Genomic DNA, 6861 nt, shown 5'->3' on the forward strand with positions numbered 1-6861 from the left:
ATTAGGATAAATCGTAGCTCAATTCAGCACGTGCAGAAGATGCATGTGCTCGATGGGATCCCATACTTGGTCAGATATGAATGATCCCCGCTCGGACTATCGACCATATGGTGCAAGATTGACTTGGACTTGATGTGCGTCGTCTGATACACGAAAACTGTCTCTCAACAATTTTCTACCGGCAAGTGCACCGGATTATCGTCAAGTAAAAACTCACTATTGAGTGAGGTCGAATCCCACAGTGATTGCTTGGTTGATCAACGTTAATTGGAAGATTGCTCTAGTTGAACCGAATCAGATTTGAAATTGGGATTGCAGAATGTAAATTGGCAGGAAACTTAAAGTGCAAGAAATGTAAATGAACAGAAATTAAATTGCAGAATAATAAGAGCAGAAACTTAAATTGCAAGTAATTAAAGTGCAGAAGCTTAAATTGTAAGAAATTAAATGGGAAAGGAAATTTAGCATGAAATAAAAGAACAGAATGTAAATAGAATGGGTAAGATCAGAATAGGGAATTCATTGGGTTTCAGGAGATATTGAACTCTCCGGATAAAATTATTTTCATTTCTTCCTCAATCAATGCATTCATTGACTTTGCTTGGCAATCTTAGATGATTGGATCCCAATATCTTGGCTCACCAATCTCTCTAAGCATGAACAATTGCCCAATGTCTTGATTTAATTGCTCATGGGAAGAGTTGAAGTTCAGTCACTGACTATACCACACAAATTCATATATCAAAGTATTGGTAGGATTAAATATCACAATATCCATCCAACCCCCAATCAAATCTAATGTCCCCCAATTTAATCCAATGTAAGAAAGCATTTCTAGCATGAATTCTCCATCCCTCTCTCAAGGATCAGAGGAATTTCAATTATGGAAAGCTTCTCAATCAAGACAACTACCCAATCGAATTAAGATCAAAAGCTTTCTAACAAAAATCAAGAGAAAAGAAAGAAGAAGAAGATGAAAACTAATATTAATCCATTGAATTCCAATAGAGCTCCCTAACCCAATGGAAGGGGTTTAGTTGTTCATAGCTCTCAGAATGAAAAATGAAAATGAAAGATACATTACAGAATTGACAAAGTTGCAGAAAAAGAAAATTCGCAGAGTTTTAATACTCCGTGCGTAAGCCCCCTAACTAACTTGAACTCTAAGATATTTATACTAATTTCTTCAATTGATCTTCGAATCATCTCAATTAGGCTTTTGTCCTTTGTTAAAGTTGATATAATTGGCTCATATGCTGTTGAGACGAGAGGTGCTTTGAAATGCAGAGTTCTGTACGTTTGAGGGCAAACGTTGAGTCAAACGTCCTTCAGAGGAAAATGATTTTGGACGTTTTGACCAACGTTTGACTCAACGTTGGAGTGCCAACATTTTCTTGTCTGCGCGTATGCGTGACATACGCGTACGCGTGGATGCAAATTTACCACTTCACGCGTTTGCGCTGCCAATGCTTGCGCGTGATTGGGACCGAAATGCTCATCCACGCGTGGAAGCACAATTCCCAAATCTAATTTTGAAACGGTTTTGCGCACGTTGACCTTAGCATTGGACCAACAACGCTCCCTCCAATGTTGATTCATCCATGCGTGCACGTCACCAATGCGTGCGCGTGGATTGCCAAATTTCACACTCACGCGTATTTGTAGCAAACGCATACGTGTCGATGCGCTTTTTCAAAAATCAAGTTTTAGAGCTCAGATTGCGCACGTTGGCCTCAACGTTGGAATGGCAATTTTCCCTCCAACGTTGGCCTATCCACGCGCACGTGTACGCGTCACCACAATTTTTCTATTTTCAGAAAACAATTTGTATCAAGCGTTGGAGGTAACGTTGGCTCACCAACGCTCCCTCGAACGTGGGTATCAGAATTATGCAGCAGATTTTGCTTTTCCTTCCCTCTCAATGTTGCTTCCTCTTCATCCTTTTCATGGCCATTCTTCAACCTCCTTCCATGCATTCATTGACTTTGCTTGGCAATCTTAGGAGATATTGAACTCTCCGGATAAAATCATTTTCATTTCTTCCTCAATCAATGCATTCATTGACTTTGCTTGGCAATCTTAGATGATTGGATCCCAATGTCTTGGCTCACCAATCTCTCTAAGCATGAACAATTGCCCAATGTCTTGATTTAATTGCTCATGGGAAGAGTTGAAGTTCGGTCACTTACTATACCACACAAATTCATAGATTAAACTATTGGTAGGATTAAATGTCACAATATTCATCCAACCTCCAATCTAATCCAATGTGAGAAAGTATTTCTAGCATGAATTCCTCATCCCTCTCTCAAGGATGAGAGAAATTCCAATTATGGATAGCTTCTCTGTCAAGACAACTACCCAATTGAATTAAGATCGAAAGCTTTCTAACAAAAATCAAGAGAAAAGAAAGAAAAAGAAGATGAAAACTAATATTGATCCATTGAATTACAATAGAACTCCCTAACCCAATGGAAGAGGTTTCGTTGTTCATAGCTCTCAGAATGAAAAATGAAATTGAAAGATACATTGCAGAATTGACAAAGTTGCAGAAAAGGAAAATTTGCAAAGTTTCAATACTCTGTCCGTAACTTGAACTCTAAGCTATTTATACTAATTTCTTCAATTGATTTTCAAATCATCTCAATTGGGCTTTTGGCTTTTGTTGAAGTTGATCCAATTGGCTCCCATGCTGTTGAGACGAGAGGTGCTTTGAAATGCAAAGTTCTAATGCCCACGTTTGAGTTCACGTTTGAGAACAAACATTGAGTCAAACATCCTTCAGAAAAAAATGATTTTGGATGTTTTGAGCAATGTTTGACTCAAAATTAAATTGCCAACATTTTCTTGTCCACGCGTACGCGTGACATACGCGGGCGTGTGGATGGTAAATTTACCACTTCACGCGTTTGCGGTGCCAATGCTTGCGCACGCTTGGGACCAAAATGCTCATCCATGCGTGCACGTCTTCTACGCATGCGCGTGGAAGCACAATTCCCAAATCCAATTTTGAAACATTTTCGTGCATGTTGGCCTCAGCGTTGGACCAACAATGCTCCCTCCAATGTTGATTCATCCACGCGTGCGCATCACCTATGTGTGCGCATGGATTGCCAAATTTCACGCTCACGCGTACGCATAGCATACGCATGCACGTCGATGTGATTTTTCAAAAATCAAGTTTTAAAGCTCAGATCACGCACGTTGGCCTCAACGTTGGACTTGCAACGTTCCCTCCAACGTTGGCCTATCCATGCGTGCGCGTTACTTGCGCATGCACGTGGATTGTCAAAATTTCACAATCCACGCATGCGCGTATTGCACGCATACGCGTTGCCACAATTTTTCCATTTTTTTAGAAAGCACTTTGTATCAAGCGTTGGAGGTAATGCTGGCTCACCAACGCTCCCTCCAACGTGAGTATCAGAATTATGCAGCAGATTTGCTCTGCCTTCCCTCTCAATGTTTGAGGTAACCTTGGTGGTCCAACTTTGGCCACCAACATTGCTTCCTCTTCATCCTTTCCATGGCCATTCTTCAACCTCCTTCCATGCAATTCTTCACCTGTCATCAACCAATACATGCATCAAAGCCTTTCTAATATCATGAGAGATTGCATCATTCTTAGCATACAAGTAATTATGGCATAATTCTCATGAAATTGCATAAAAATAACCATGGTTGAATGAATCTAGGCATACATGAATTTTTAACCCAATTGCTTACTTATAGCTCAAGAAGTTGCATAAAACCTACTAAAAACAAAAGAAAAAGGCTCATGAAACTAGCCTAAGATGCCTTGGCCTCATCATCCCATTCATCAAGCTAGGAGTTGCTGGTCAGTTGGGTGTTCCATGGAATCTTGTGACGATCATGGGTGATTGTATGATCGCGTGCGCGAAAATAATCATAAACGGGCAAGTGGTGCTAACGGTGTTTTTGTGATGGAGATTTCGTTAGATCAGATTAATTTAGTTAGCCGACACAGAGTGACCGCATTCAAAGGTGAGTGACTGCTGGCCCAAAGCCACGTCCAAAATAAAATAAAAAAAGCTTTCCATGGTCATTGTTGCGGGACTCTGATGATCGAATTTTTGACGGTTTAGAATTCACAATAAATTCTCGTTGCAAGTATAGTTTCTAAACCAACAACAATCGTTTCATACAAAAATTTGTTTGTCACAAGTGATAAACCATTATTTTATGATTTATATTGTGTTTAATTGAGTGGTTTTATCAAGTCTTTACCCATTTATTCATATGATTAGCATGATATTACAATTTCTTCCCAAAGTTGTTCTATGGTTAAAAACTTGCTTCCTAGAGATATTTTTATTGTGTATTTTAATTCTCTTTTATATCATTCGATGACGTGATACGTGTGTTAAGTGTTTCAGGCTTCATAGGGCAGGAACGGCTTAGAGAATGGAGAGAAAGCTTGCAAAAATGGAAGGAACACAAGAAATCAAGGAGATGGCCAGCGAACACCGATGCGGACGCATGGCTCATGTGACCGCGCGAAATGGAGAAAATCACAGTGATGCATTCGCGTGCCTGACGTGAATGCATGGATTGAAATCTGCGTGGATGACGCGTACGCGTTGCGAGGAAAAATCCTAGATGACGCGATCGCGTGGACGACGCGTACGCGTGACATGCGGGATTTACAGAATTTACAGAAATCGCTGGGGGCGATTTCGGGCCGCATTTTGACCCAGTTTTTGGCCTAGAAACCCAGACTAAAGCTGGGGAACATGCAGAGACTCAGGGAGATTCTCATTAGGATAGTTTTTAGTTTTTAGATTGGATTTTACTCCTCCTCCAGGTTTTCTCTCTACACATTCATAGTTCATAGAATTTTATTTGCTTTTGGATTTGGATATTGAGAAAAGTTGTTACCTCTGCCAACACTTCGTCATTCTAATTTGTTTTCTTACTTTTTACTTACTCTTTCATATCCTTAATTTGTTCAGAGTTACAATTGGATTATTTTTAGAGTTTATTAATACAAGAACTATTTTTATTTTTAATTGATCTTTTATTATTGTTTATCATGCCTTTCTTTTTTTTTTCCTTTTAATTTTGTGAAGTCTGCATTCATGATAATGGAGTAGTTTCGCAACTTGATTGGGAGTTGATTAAAAGGAGAACCTTGAGTTGGAATACTCAAGTGTCAAATTGTAATTGGGTTTATTGTTAGTTGACTCTCTAGTCACTAACTCTAATCCTTCCCAAGGGAGAGGATTAGAACTTATGAATAGAAGTTGACTTCCAACTTACTTGACTTTCCTTTATTCAGTAAAGGATAACTAAGTGGAAACAACTACCAATTATCAATTGATCTTGAGAAAAATCCAACAAGGATAGAACTTCCAATAAATCTTCTCCCAGTCAAGATCTTTATTTAAATTACATAAATTCTCTTATTTATTTTCCTGTTTCTTAAACTCAACATTTCTTGGAAAACCTCTGACCAATAAGCTGCACTCTTTTGTCAACTCGTTGGGAGACGACCTGGGATTCATACTCCCAGTATTTTTATTCTAATTTTGTGACAACCCTTTTAAATTAATAGGCGGATTTTCACTGGTTAAGAATTGTACTTGCAACGTATTTATTCCATTAAATTCTTAATCGATCAATCTCTTCCTCCGTCAATCTTTGGCGCCGTTGCCGGGGAGTTGCAATAGCTTGCTAATTCATTGGTTGGAATTTATTTATTTGCATTTTATTTTATTTTGTTTTGTTACCATGAGCTCTATGTTTTTCTCATTGAATGACGTGTTCATTTCCTGATCCGAGCTTAGCCGCTTTTGATCCTGAAATTGAAAGAACTCTTTCACGTATTAGGCGAGCTCGACGTCGGTTAGCCTCTGAGGATGGTGAAGTGATTGTTATCAATTCACCAATCTCATCTAAGGGCGAATCTGAACCACCATCTGAAAGCGAAACAAGCTCATTTTCTACTGATTCAGTTGATTCACGTGCAGTTAACATGGCAACACTTAGGAGGATTACTCTTCAAGAAGCTAGAACCCCAGATTTTACACTGCAGTCGTATCAAGTGCATCACCCAACTCTGGCTGTAGATTTTGAGCTGAAAACTGCACTAATCAACTTGTTGCCCAAGTTTCATGGCTTACCTACTCAAGAGCCTATTAAGCACCTTAGGGATTTCCAGACAACCTGTTCTACTGTTAAGCGTCATGGTGCAGATGAAACTTCTATTCTGTTAACTGCTTTCCCGTTTTCTCTTGAGGGAAAGGCGAGGGAATGGTTCTGCACTCAATCTGAAGCGACTGTTACTAACTGGGATATGCATAGAAGAGAATTTTTGGAAAAATACTTTCCAGCTGAAGTTACTAATAGATTGAGAAAAGAAATTTCTATGATTATTCAAGGTAAATCTGAGACTCTCTATGAATATTGGGAGCGCTTCAACAATCTCTTGGACGCATGCCCCCATCACATGATTGGCAAGATGGTATTGATCAGCTACTTCACACAAGGCATGAAGCCTCAGAATAAGACCACATTAGAATGTGCTAGTAATGGTTCTATGAAAAAGTATAAGACCGAAGATGAAGCATGGCAATTGATCAGCGACTTAGTTGAATCCACTAGGAATCACAGGCATAGGCACAGCCACCCAAAAATTATTGCTGAGGTTTCCTCTAGCAAGGAGACTACTGCTCTGACCCAGAGTATATGTAAAATGACCAACCTACTAAAACAGATGCAGTTTAATCAACAACAAGCACAACAAAGCCAACAGTTGGTTCCACAAAGAGTATGCGTGATTTGCACTGATTATAGTCATTATACTGATGAATGTCTGATAAATCACTATTTTATGGTTTA

General features: G+C 39.2%; 1 non-coding gene across 1 annotated transcript; it reads right to left on the reverse strand.

Moving 5' to 3' along the window:
- Positions 1-6367: 6367 nt before the first annotated feature.
- Positions 6368-6471, reverse strand: LOC112792918 (small nucleolar RNA R71). The gene has a single exon (XR_003197636.1). It is a non-coding gene; the product is annotated as a small nucleolar RNA R71 (small nucleolar RNA).
- Between the last annotated feature and the right edge of the window lie 390 nt (positions 6472-6861).

This window comes from Arachis hypogaea, chromosome 3 (assembly GCF_003086295.3).
Source record: "Arachis hypogaea cultivar Tifrunner chromosome 3, arahy.Tifrunner.gnm2.J5K5, whole genome shotgun sequence".
In the NCBI taxonomy this organism is placed as follows: domain Eukaryota; kingdom Viridiplantae; phylum Streptophyta; class Magnoliopsida; order Fabales; family Fabaceae; genus Arachis; species Arachis hypogaea.